This window comes from Ovis aries, chromosome 23, assembly GCF_016772045.2.
Source record: "Ovis aries strain OAR_USU_Benz2616 breed Rambouillet chromosome 23, ARS-UI_Ramb_v3.0, whole genome shotgun sequence".
Taxonomy (NCBI): Eukaryota; Metazoa; Chordata; class Mammalia; order Artiodactyla; family Bovidae; genus Ovis; species Ovis aries.
In genome coordinates, this window is record NC_056076.1 from 21,186,544 (window position 1) to 21,200,154 (window position 13,611).

The 13,611-nt window shown below is 45.0% G+C and overlaps 1 protein-coding gene and 1 non-coding gene across 10 annotated transcripts in view; both read right to left on the bottom strand.

Annotated features, from left to right (window-relative positions):
* Positions 1–13,611, bottom strand: part of FHOD3 (formin homology 2 domain containing 3) — a 528,593-nt gene that overhangs the window by 501,192 nt on the left and 13,790 nt on the right. The window lies entirely within an intron of this gene.
* On the bottom strand, positions 9,947–10,053 carry LOC114110504 (U6 spliceosomal RNA). The gene has a single exon (XR_003586756.2). It is a non-coding gene; the product is annotated as a U6 spliceosomal RNA (small nuclear RNA).

Consider the following 13,611-nt stretch of genomic DNA (forward strand, 5'->3'; position numbering starts at 1 on the left):
TTCCTACCTGGAGAATCCCATGGACAGAGGAGCCTGGCGGGCTACAGTTCACGGGGTCTCAAAAGAGTCGGACACGACCGAGCACACAGACCAGCACTGTTTGCTCAGAGAACAAACTCTCCCCACTACCTTGCGTCACAACCGCTGTCATCACCATGCGTGTGGCTGCACTTCTGGGCTCTACATTGTCTCAATGGTCTAACTATCAAATCTTGCACCAATACCACGATATTCTGCTTACTATAACTTTAGAAGAGTTCTTGATTTCTGGCAGTGTGAGTGCTTCAACTTTGCTCTCTTCATGACTATCTTGAACATTTTTGGCCTCTCGCATTTCCACACAAATTTTAGAATCCATTTGGCAATTCTACCAAAAACTCTCCTGGGATTTTAACTGGAATTACATTTTTATAATACTGAAGGTTCCAACTTACGAACATTTTATATCTATTTAATTTAGTGTTTTTAAATATCTCCCATATCTAAGTAGAGGTCTTCAATATCTTTGGTCAAATGTATCCCTAGATATGTGATGATTTGACTCCTGTCATTTTTATTTTCTAATTTTTGTTGAAAAGAAGTGATTACAGCTAACTTCCCTATCTCAGTCTCAATGTCAGGGCTTTCAAAATTTTACCATTAAATATAATGTTTGCTCTATTTATTAAAAGACACCATTTATCAATACTGGCAGTTCACTGAGATCCAACTTTGCTAAGGTTGTTTTTTATCATAAATGGGTACAAACCTTATCAAATGCTTTTTCTGTATTGTGAACAAATTATTTTTATATTTCAGCATATTTAATAACAATACACTTTAATATTAAACCAAATATTTCATTTCCAGACTGACTTTTGGTGCCCTGTCCCATCATTTGAATATGCGTGTTTAGTCGATTAATTGTGTCCAACTCTGTGACTGCATGGACTGTAGCCCACCAGGCTCCTCTGTCCTTGGGGATTCTCCAGGAAAGAATACTGGAGTGGGTTGCCATGCCATCCTCCAGGGGATTTTCTCAACCCAGGGATTGAATCCAGGTGTGCCGCACTGCAGATGGATTCTTTACCGACCAAGCCACCAGGGAAGCCCATCGTTTGAATATACTGTTGAACTTATTTTGCCAATATTTTGTTTAGCTTTATATCCTCACTTATGAAAGAGATTGACCTAGGCAGTTTTCCTTTCTTGTAATGTCCTTGTCAAGTCTGGGGTTCAGGGTTATGCTGGTCTCAAAAAATGAACAGGAAAATCTTCAACTCTTTTTCCATTCTCCAGAGGACTCAGCATAAGACTGGTCCTACTTCTTCTCTAAATATTTGGCAAATTAACTATCAAAGGCATGTGAGACTGAGATTTCTTTATAGGAAGGGTTTTATTTACGGAATAAGTTTCTTTAAGACCCAAATATGCTAAAGTATGTGCCATGTGCACGTGTAAACAACGTGTATTCCACAATCCTTGGGTGTAGTGGTCTATATAATCAGTTAGGATATTTTGGTTATTAGTATTCCAATTTTGGAAAATTCAGCAGTGGCCGCAGGACTGGAAAAGGTCAGTTTTCATTCCAATCCCAAAGAAAGATAATGCCGAAGAATGTTCAAACTGCCACACAATTGCACTCATCTCACACGCTAGCAAAGTAATGCTCAAAATTCTCCAAGCCAGGCTTCAACAGTACATGAACCGTGAATTTCCAGATGTTCAAGTTGCATTTAGAAAAGGCAGAGGAACCAGAGATCAAACTGCCAACATCCGTTGGATTATCAAAAAAGCAAGAGAGTTCCAGAAAAAAACAGCTACTTCTGCTTTACTGACTATGCCAAACCCTTTGACTGTGTGGATCACAACAAACCATGGAAAATTCTTCAAGAGATGGGAATACCAGACCACCTTACCTGCCTCCTGAGAAATCTGTATGCAGGTCAAGAGGCAACAGTTAGAACTGGACATGGAACAACAGACTGGTTCCAAATCAGGAAAGGAGTATGTCAGGGCTGTATATTGTCACCCTGCTTATTTAACTTCTATGCAGAGTACATCATGAAAAATGCCAGGCTGGATGAAGCGCAAGCTGGAATCAAGATTGCCGGGAGAAATATCAATAACCTCAGATATGCAGATGACACCATACTTATGGCAGAAAGCAAAGAATAACTAAAAAGCCTCTTGATGAAAGTGGAAGAGGAGAGTGAAAAAGCTGGCTTAAAGCTCAACATTCAGAAAACTAAGATCATGACATCCAACCCCATCACTTCATGGCAAATAGATGGGGAAACAATGGAAACAGTGAGAGACTTTATTTTGGGGGGCTCCAAAAATCACTGCAGAGGGTGACTGCAGCCATGAAATAAAAGATGCTTGCTCCTTGGAAGAAAAGCTATGACCAACCTAGACAGCATACTGAAAAGCAGAGACATTACTTTGCCAACAAAGGTCTATCTAGTCAAAGCTATGGTTTTTCCGGTAGTCATGTATGGATATGAGAGTTTGACTATAAAGAAAGCTGAGCGCAAAAGAATTGATACTTTTGAATTGTAGTGTTGGAGAAGACTCTTGAGAGTCCCTTGGACTGCAAGGAGATCCAACCAGTCAATCCTAAAGGAAATCAGTCCTTTAGAAGGACTGATGCTGAAGCTGAAACTCCAATACTTTGGGCACCTGATGTGAAGAACTGACTCATTGGAAAAGACCCTGATGCTGGGAAAGATTGCAGGCAGGCAGGAGAAGGGGATGACAGTGGATGAGATGGTTGGATGGCATCACTGACTCGATGGACATGAGTCTGAGTAAGCTCCGGGAGTTGGTGATGTACAGGGAAGCCTGGCTTGCTGCAGTCTACAGGGTCGCAAAGAGTCAGACATGACTGAGCGGCTGAACTGATTCCAATCTTCTATAGCTTTACAAATTTTTTTGTCAGCTTCTGCAATCAGTTACTAACAGTATGCTAAAACCCACTCTAATTATAAATTTGTCTATTTTTTCTTGCAATTTTATACATTCTATAACTAGATGCAAACAAATAGGATTTCTAGTATCTCCCTGATGAACTGCCCCTCTTTTTAACTAGAAGTGTTTTCTGACTTAAAGTCTCATACTCACTAAAGTGAAGTCACTCAGTCATGTCCGACTCTTTGTGACCCCATGCACTATAGCCTACCAGGCTCCTCTGTCCATGGGATTTTCCAGGCAATAGTCCTGGAGTGGATTGCCATTTCCTTCTCCAGGGGAATCCCAACCTAGGGAGCGAACCCAGGTCTCCCGCATTATAGACAGATGCTTTACCGTCTGAGCCACAAGGGAAGTCCAAGAATACTGGAGTGGGTTGCCATTCGCTTCTCCAGGAGACCTTCCCGACCCAGGGACTGAACCCGGGTCTCCCGCATTGTAGGCAGACGCTTTACCGTCTGAGCCACCAGGGAAGTCCACACTCACTAAGTTGTGTCCGACTCTTGCAGTCCCATGGACTGTTGCCCGACAGGTTCCTCTGTCCATGGAATTCTCCAGGCAAGAATACTGGAGTGGGTTGCCACTTCCTCCTCCGGGGATTTTCCTGAGCCAGGGATCAAGCTTGCATCTCCTGCACCGGCAGGTGGATTCCTTACCACTGAGCCGCCTGGGAAGTCTATCTTAGGGCATATGTTGTATCATTTCCAATATCACCTTTTTTCTTGGTATGTCTTTCTTACATTCATTTACTATCAGTTTTCCTGTATTTCTATATTTAACATCTTTTTGCAAGTAGCATCTAATTGGATTTTGCTCCATTTTTTTTTAATAAGTTTCACAACTAGAGAGTTTTAATTGGAATATTTAGTCCATTTTCATTTACTATAATTACTGATAGATCTGGATTTAAATCTATGTTGTTTGCTTTCTATTTGTCCTTTATGTTTAATGCCCCTTCTTCTCAATTATTTCCATTTTTAACTTCTTCTAGGTTAATCTTGTATTTTTAAATATCTCCTTCTCTACTAGGTTAACTTTATATTCTTTTTTACTGTTATTTTAAGGGTATCATGTAAACAACATCCTTGACTTATAATTGACTAACACCTTCCCATTCTCCAGAAAATAAGAGTTTTAAAACACTTTAATTCGATTTATCCCCCTCATTCTTTTGTGCTGTTCCTTGTTGTATATTTTGTTTTTACCTGTACTTTAATCCCATGAGACATCTGCACAGTCAGGAGTTCATTTAGACTCACTCATGTATTTACGTTATCCACTGATTTTCATTCCCTTCTACTTATCCACGCCTCTATCTGGGGTCAGGCTTCTTTCTGAAGAACTCCTTTTACTATTTTTAGAGTGTGTCTGCTGACAATAAATTCAGTCTCTACTTGTCTAGAAATGATTTTTTTTCATCTTTGTGAAATCTAGAGGGAAATCTACATAGAAACATTTCAACAGTTTCAGGACAGATTTGTTTTCTGGAGTCCATCATTACAGTTAAGGACTCAGTTGCCAGTCTTCCTGTTCTTTCTTTGAAAGTAATTATGTCTTTTTTCTTGGACTGCTTTCAGATTTCATTTCTGTCTTTGGTTTTCAGAAATATTAGTGACAAATTTCTTTTTTCTTTATATTCTCTTGCTTGGGGTTTACAGTACTACTTTAGTTTGTGTCTTGGTATATTTCATTATTTTCAGAAAATTTTATTAGTATCTCCTGGAATTTTACTTCTTCCCTTCTTTTTCCTGGAGTTCAATTACATGTGTGTTAGGACTTTTCATTATGTATCATTTAGCTTTGGTGGATATTTCCTTTGTTTTTCATCTTTTTTTCTCTCCCTGTTTTAGGCAGGATATTTCTACTCACTTATCTGCTCTTATAGATCACTAATTCTCCCTACAGCTGCGTCTATGCCACTGTTTAAATCCACCAGTGGAGAGCCCCATGGACAGTAGAGCCTGGTGGGCTACAGTCCACAGGGTCAGAGAGTCAGGCATGACTGAAGCAGCTTGGCACACAGGCATGCTTAATATCACTGCCTATTTCAGTGCTCAGATTTCTGATTTTTTATATGTAAGTAGATTCCAGTTCTCTGATGAAACTCTCCATCTTGTCATTTTATTTCTTGAATCTATTAATCACTGACATTAATGTCTATCAGATAATTACAGTATATGTATCACCTGTGGGTCTGTTTTGAGTGTCTTTTCCTTCTCTTGATCCTGCCTGTTTATATGCCTGGTACTTCTTTAGCTAAATGATGACTCTTTTATATAAATATATTTAAAACTGCAAAGGAGCTAGATATTGTTACATGATTTTCTTCAGTCTGTGGCAGGCAACTAGATCAGGAACAGATTATCTTAATCCAATCAACGGTTGAGTTGATTCAAGGCTTGGTTTCAATCTTTGTAAACTTGGTCTATTCTGGTCAGCTAATTTGAGGTTGGGTTTCAGTCTTTATAACTGTTGGCCTATTTTTAGTAAGCCATTTCTCCTAGGATACAGTCCTTCAGGGTTCCTGAGTGAAGCAACAGGGTATTTATAACCATGAGGTATTTCCAGGATCTCTCCACCTTTGTAATAAGCCCTTAACTTGTCATTTTTATCTCCTCAGCATCATGAGACTATCTGTAGTTCTACTCAGCCTTTCAGCTTCTCAGCCGGTGCTGGTTAAGAATCGTTTTTGTTTGTTTGTTTGGCTAGGGGACCTCAGAGACTAGACAGTAACATGAGGAATTAAACTTGAAACGCAAATGATCTTTACAGATTTCATCTTCAGTCACTTCCTAAAATACATTCCAGAAACCTAGAACCAGGATGGAAAACTCGTTTAAAAAAAATAATAAATTCTATAAGTTTGAAGAAAAGAAAAGTAAAAAGAAAATAAATGACTGAGAAAGAGTTAGAGGAAGCAGTGGCAATCACTTCAGGGGATATGAAGATCCATGAAAGCAGGATCCTAGCCAGTGAGTATCCCTCCTCTCCCAAGGGAAAAGGAATTCAAAATTATTGAGACAGGAGGAGAAGGGGGTGCCAGAGGATGAAATGGTTGGATGGCATCACCAACACAACGAACATGAGTTTGAGCAAACTCTGGGAGATGGTGAAGGACAGGAGAGCCTTTTGTGCTGCAATCCACGGGGTCACAAAGAGCTGGACATGACTTAGTAACTGAACAACAACAAATCATAATCTAAAGAGAAAGGAAGTTGGGGAAAGGTAGAGACCCATCACTGGGAGGGCGAGCAGCAGGATGATTACTTCTGGCCAGGCTCAGCAGAGCAGGCTTCATGGAGGCCACAGCAACGGTCAGGGCAGCCCCTGTCATCTAGGAAGGTGTGGAGGAAAGGGAGTAGCTAGTCACTGGTACAGTGTGTGGCTCACTCAGAGAATAGCTCAGGAGGCAGGTACAGCTGCCTAAAGGCAAGTTTTTCCTGCCTCCCCAAACCTACCTTCACAAATGTATACAGTCTGAAAAACACACTAGGACACAAAGGCCCAGAATCAACTTCTCTATTTACTGCCAGGGACCTCCCCTTATGGATATTCAAAGAGTGAGTGAGTGACAGTCACTCAGTTGTATCCGACTCTTTGCGACCCCATGGACTGTAGCCTGCCAGGCTCCTTTGTCCATAGAACTCTCCAGGCGAGAATACTGGAGTGGGCTGACATTTCCTTCTCTGGATATTTAAAGAGGGAGCCTGAAAAGGCAAGAAACAGCTGGTAGATCAATGTGTCAGGGAACAGCAGAGCAGGACAAAGACGGGCTGAATTCAGGTTGTGGACAGCCAGGAATATCAAATTAAGCACGTCAAATTACTTTGGCCGTTGGCCACAGGATCCAAAATAAGACTCTTCTAACCAAACCAGCTTTCTTCTCTCAACTCAGCTCAACACACTCTTCTCTGGGCACCAGTCACCCAGGCCACAAAAGACGGGGAATTGGCAGCGGCAAGCGAAGCAGACGGCAAGGAAAATTTAGAACAGAGTCCTGCAGTGGGGCGCACCAGCAAATTCTTCCACTTAACATGAGCAAAGAAGACACTTTAGAAGACTGCAGTGGATGGGATCTTCTGTGAGGAAAGATTGCAGATAATGGGAGACTTCAGCTAGCATGTTTTATTACTCATAGAATGTAGCCCTTGCTGGCTTGGGGAGAGGTCACAGCCCAGGCATATCAGAATGCTTCTACCCACCCATTCTAGCCCCCCAGTGCCTGCATTCTAAGTTGCTTCAGTCGTGGCCAACTCTTTACGACCCCGTGGACCGTAGCCCACCAGGCTCCTCTGTCCATGGGATTCTCCAGGCAAGAATACTGAAGTAGGTTGCCATGCCCTCCTCCAGGGGATCTTCCCGACTCAGGGATCAAACCCACGTCTCTTATGTCTCCTACGTTGGCAGGTGGGTTCTTTATGGTGCCACCTGGGAAGCCCTAGGAAGTACTCCCAGAGTTTCAGGCAAAGTGAAGCTCTTGATCCCACCAACAGTGGACCTGCCTCCTGGTTCTACCACTTAAGCAGCTCCAATCCCTCCTGCCCAGCCCCAGCCCCGGGTCCTCTTGGCAGAGTATTCTGGAAGTGCTGAAACTACTACTCCCCAAATGCTTTCACCCCTCAGTGATCACATATGTCACACAAGATCCTAAATGCTTTTCTAGACACTCAAATACATTGGTTGCCTTTCTCAGTTTGCCTGAAGGCCTTGGATCTTGAGCCCAAATCGGCTGATCATGAGGACCCACTATGGATGGACCGAATCCTGGTTACCAAGGCCAGAACTGGGGCCTGGCATCCCAGACCCTTCATCGGCTGGCTTCTACTCATCTCATACTCCTCACTCTCCATCCCTCTAACCTACTCTCCCCTTTCCCATGCACCTAACACCACCTCTGTGCTCCAGACTTGGCTAAATCCTATTTCCTTCTTGAAGCCAGCCCCTGGGTCCCATAGGAAAGGGACCCAGTCAGGGAATCCCAAACTCGTGATGCTACAAGACAGATAAGCATCCTCAGGACACCTCCCTGTCTCTGAGTGGGCCAAGCCCTGTGCTGAATGCCTTCCAGGGGCAATTTCATTTTCGGCTTGAAGCCCACTCTGCCAAGGAAGGTGCTATATATTCCCATTTCGTAGATATACAAACTGAAGCGCAGATATACAAATTGTATATCTGTGGGATACAAGGCCTGTGCTTTAAATCATTGTGCTGGACTGAACAGAGATCCAAAGGTGTACTCAGAAGGGGTACCTATGTGGCCTGGGGGGTGGGGGCAGGTGGCAGCACCCAGCAGTCACATCTGACACTTTACAGGCAGCTATCAGTGTCCGTGGAAGGAATGAATGAGTTTGTACCAGAGCCATTGGTGTAAAGAGAAGGAGATGACCTTACCAGGAGGAGCGGGCTAGGACAGGGCAGGGTGAAGGCAAAGCAAGGGCAGGCCAGCGTGAAACAGCGAGGAATGTGAGGGACTAAAGCGGCTGGTCTGCTAAAGCATAAAACATGAGACAGAAAATGCAAAGGGATGAGACTGGACAGAGGATGGGGCCCTGCAGGCCACTGGAGATGGAGACAGCCTCCTGAAGGTGCCCTGGCCTCCAGGAGACAGGTTGGTGATGAGCAGAAGGGGCTGGCCGGCTGGACCCTACAGTCTCAACTTGATGTGCCCGACACCAAACCTTCCAGCTCCCCTGTGAACCTGCCCGTCCTTTCATCTCTGCTGGCTCCAGGGCCACCCCGCTCCTCCGCTGTCTCTGCTGCAGTCTTGCTCCCCGTATCCATCCCCCACCTCGCTGCAAAGAGGGCCAACCTGGGATTCAGCAGTGAAGAAAACAGACACGATACACCGCCCTCCTGGAGATTCCCTAAGGATGTCCCTCCCCCTGTCATCCTCCCAAGAGGAAGCAGGGGGTCCCGTTGACCATTCTCCTGGCAGGACTGGAAGGTGGGCAGTTTCAGGCCACCCACTGCTCTTCCATTTTCACCGTCCATCCCTCCTCTTACCTGACCTTGGGCCCTGACACCTGCTGTCTGCCTTCTACCCCAATTGCTGCCACCCTCTTGGAAGGCTCTGCCCCCGCCCCGACCTCAGTGATCCAGCCTCACAGCAAGAAAGAGGAGGAGGAGTCACGTGCACACTGGCTGTGTTACCAACCACACACACTCACTCAGTTCCTGGGCACCAGGCAGTCCCCCAAAGGGGTGCTGGCTCCTCCTCACCTTCTCATGAACCCCTGCGCCTGACCCAGGGACTGACCATAGCTCTCTGATTTAAAGTGTGTGTGTGTGTGTGTGTGTGTGTGTGTGTGTGTGTACACATAACTAGTCATGTCCAATTCTTTGCAACCTCATGGACTGTGCAGCCCGCTAGGCTCCTCTGTCCATGGAATTTCCCAGGCAAAAATACTGCAGTAGGTTGTCATTTCCTTCTCCAGCGTGATTTAAAAGTGAGGGCAAGGCAATAATTTTATACATTCTGGAAATACACACATAGCAATGAGGATCAGCAATATTTAAAATTAATAACCACTGAGGACCTACTGTGCAGCACAGGGAACTCTGCTCAGCATTACAAAACACAGTAAAAGAGGAAAGAATCTGAAAAAGAATAGATACTTGTATATGCTTATATACTTGTATACAAGATGCTTGTACACTTGTAACTGAACCATGTTGTAGTACACCTGAAACTAACACATCATTTTTTTTGTTTTCTCACTAAGCTTTTTAAAATGGATCTCAAATTCTGTGACAGACCTTCGGTCAAGTTGTTTCCATTTAAAAGTACTGATTTTAAAAACAAATAACTTAAAACTGCCACACACAAAACAAATGCTCCACAAAATATACTCCTTTCCTTCTGAAGGTTTTACGATGCACTGTTATCATTAACCAGGCTTTTACTATTAAACTTAAATGGCCAATTGAGTCAAACAGTTCTGAGACCATTCTGCCACCACCAACTAAGACTGGGGTGGCAGGTATTGGGAATAATATTAAAAATATGGAACGCTTTCCGAATTAGTGAGTTATCCTTGCACAGAGGCCAGGCTAATCTTCTCTGTATCATTCCAATTTTAGTATATGTGCTAGCGAAATCAGCATCACAACACTGTTAATCAACTATGTGCTGTACTTCATTGTTGAGTCGTGTCCAACTCTTTGCGACCAAGGGACTGTAGCCCAACAGGCTCCCCTGTCCATGGGATTCTCCAGGCAAGAATACTGGAGTGGGTTGCCATTTCCTTTTCCAGGGGATCTTCCCAACCCAGAGATTGAACCTGGGTCTCTTATGTCTCCTGCATTGGCAGGTATGTTCTTTCTCACCAGCACAGCCTCAGAAGTGGAAACTGATCAGAAACTATCAAGATGCTAATGACACCCTAGGTCCTTCGACAATGATGGATCATTATGACCAAAATACTCTGTGGAATGTGCACAGACAGCTCCGCGAGGCCTCAGAGCAGAGCCTCTCCCCATCAGGTGGATCTTTAGCCCCCATGACCCAGGCAGTAGAATGAGAGCAATCCCATTGCTGCCTGGAACTTCACTGCTACCCACAACTTCAGCGTGGTGGAGCCCAATCCCCTCCACCCACTCAAGAAGGCAGAAGAGAGCAGGGTCCTGGGTGTGAAGGGGGGCAAAACCTCTCCTCGCCCCGCACCGATCCCCCTGCTTTGGCAAACTCTAATCACCAAACACTGCCCAGAATGATGAATTTAAACTATTTAGACTTTGCAGAATGGCATGCATTGACTTGATGGCCTGTTCTGCTTCAAGGACCGGTCAAGAACTCTGGTGAAATGAAAGCAACGGCTATCCAAGGAAGGGTAGGGGGAGAAGAGAGGCTCACAGACCCCAGAGCCCCAGACACAAAGAACCTCCCTCCCTTTCCGCTCCTCAGCCTGGGATTAGCTCTTACTCCTAGTCTCATCAGCTGCCATTGGCCAGCCTGGCAAGTCACAGCCTCAGAGGCGGCTCACCAGGGAGGGGGCCAGGACACATACCCAACCAGGACACCAAGATCCTGCTTCCCAAAGTCAGGCTGATGACAGATGAGATGGAGGCTTTGCCTGGCTGAACACCAATCCAGTTCCCTGGGACAGTACAGGGGCGTGGGAGGGGTGTCTCTCTGCAGGTAGGCGTGAGGCAGGAACTCATGGGGTGCACTGTGAGCACCCACAAAGCACTGGGGCCCAAAAAGCACTGGGCTTTTATCTCTGGGCCCCCCAACCCAAAGACTATGCATGAATTCTAATGCTACAAGCAAAGTTCAGAAACTCGGGATGTGCCCAAGGCCCCCAGATCCACCTTAACTCCCACATCCCCTCTGCAGAAGCCCCCCACTTTCATCTGTAAGGGAACCTGGTGAAAGTTTCTATACACAGTATGAACAAGGGAACCACAAGACTCGGAATTAGGAAAATGCATTAGAGCAGAAAACTTGGGTCACCAGAGGCCGAATCTGGAACACAGAGCTCTTGAGTGGCCAAGGAAATGGACAGAGACCAGGAAAAGTCCCAAGGTTGGAGAAGAAAGAGGGGGGCTGATTTATCAGGGGGGCAGCTATGATGCTGATGATGTCCTCAATGTCTCGGCACAACCAAAAGGATCTAATGAAACTCTCCTGAATCAAAGCCAAATCACAACTTCTTGAATAAGCAAAGTTCCCAAATTATACCCAGGAGGCGATGGGTATAAGTCCACCATGACTTGGCTGTCTGGAGCTCTGAAGGCACTTTTCATAGCAGCACAGTGGTACCTACAGTTAGGACACGCAGCCAGCCTGTGGCCATCATGGCCTTTGCGTTCTTGACAGCATGGCCCACGCTTTATTCTTCTTTGACTTCCAAACACACTGCAGAGGACCTGACAAAGAGCAAGAACTCACATCTGTGCGAGCTGAGTAAAACACTGCTGCACAGATCAGGCACAAATTTCACACTGAACTTCCTTTTCCTAAAGGATGCACACGGCGACGTCTTCGGTTCCTAAAGGCACCTGAAGAGCCACATAGAACTCCTCCCTTTAGGTCCTTGACCTAATTTACGCACTCTAGTGCCCTCAGGAAGATAGGTATTCCCAGGCAACACCACAGAATGGAAAGGGAGCTGAAAGGGGGGCTCTGTGTATTTCAGGCAGGCTCCCAGGCTGGGAGTTTCATCCAGCCAAGCACAAACAGGGTGAGCAGAAAGCTCAGATGAAGGACATCTTGAGATCTTAGTGACCTTCTGGACATGGAGCTTTCCCTTGGTAAAGAGGTCAAAGTCGTTCAAAAACTGGATCTTTCATATTATCGCCTCTGAACTTAAATATGCCACCTCTCCCATGGTTCCCAGCCACCTCCCTCACTTCAGGCCTGGTCTCTGACTTTCAGGGGAAGAGAAGCACACACTCAGTTTCCTACCCTGCCCCCACTTCTGCTTACTTCATCTCTACACTCCGTGATCAAAGTGCAGTTTTCATATGCTAGCATTCTCCAAGGCTGCTCTTCATTTATTTATGGTATTTTGCCAACTGCGGAATTTCGGGTGATTTGTGCTCCATGGGGTCATCGCCCCTTTGTAGAGTTGCAGGATGAGAGTGTGGCAGGAGTGCAAGGTGACGTCAGCCCTCAGGGGGACCAGGCTGGAGGGGGGACACCCCGATCCAGCCACGGTAGGGCCTTGAAGCCTTAAAAATAAAGAATAACTGTAAGCGACTTTTAAATGAATGGTCCTTTCTGTGGGCAGTGTTTTCAAAAGTAATTATAGTCTGAAGTCCAAAGACTCAAATAACAAATTCTTCTGACCGAGGGTAATTTGCCCAAGAAGTAAAAACCTCCTGACAGTCCTGCTAAGAAAAGAGCCAGGTAAACCTCTGCCAAAAAGTCATCCCAATTCTAGGGATTTATCCTAGCAAAATGAAAATTTATGTTCCCATAAAATCTCCACCCAAATCAGTAGAGCAGAAACGGTGGTATGACATAAAGAAGCAAAGAGATCAGCCTCCAGATCAAATGCGTAGAGCAGCTTTATTTGTAACCACAAAAAATTAGAAACAACACAGATGCCCTTGAACAAGTGAAAGGATAAACAAACCGGTGCATGCGTGCTCAGCTGCTCCAATCGTGTCCGACTCTCTGCAACCCCATGGACTGTAGCCCACCAGGCTCCTCTGTCCATGGGATTCTCCAGGCAAGAATACTGGAGTGGATTGACATGCCCTCCACCAGGGGATCTTCCCAACCCAGGGACGGAACCTCCGTTTCCTGCGTCTCCCTCATTGCAGACGGATTCTTTATCACTGAGCCAAAACTGGTTCAGCCATACAATGGAATCTCTCTCGGCATGAAAAATAAATGAGCCACCAATTCACCTTAGATGGATCACAGGGGTACTGTGCAGAGTGAGATAAGCCAGTCTCTAAAGGTTACATACAAACGATTTTATTTCTATGGATGGCTTTCTGGGAAAGAGCAAAGCTATAAGGAGAGAACAGATCCCTGTTTACGAGGGATGGGGGTAAGGGGGTGTCTGACTACAAAGGGAAGGCCTAGGAAATCCTCCACATTGCTGGAATTGCTCTGTATCCTGTGGTAGTTACCGAATCTACACTTGTTCTAGTGCATAACCTCCAAAAATGTACTGAATCACAATACTGTACACTTGATATGACTAAAAT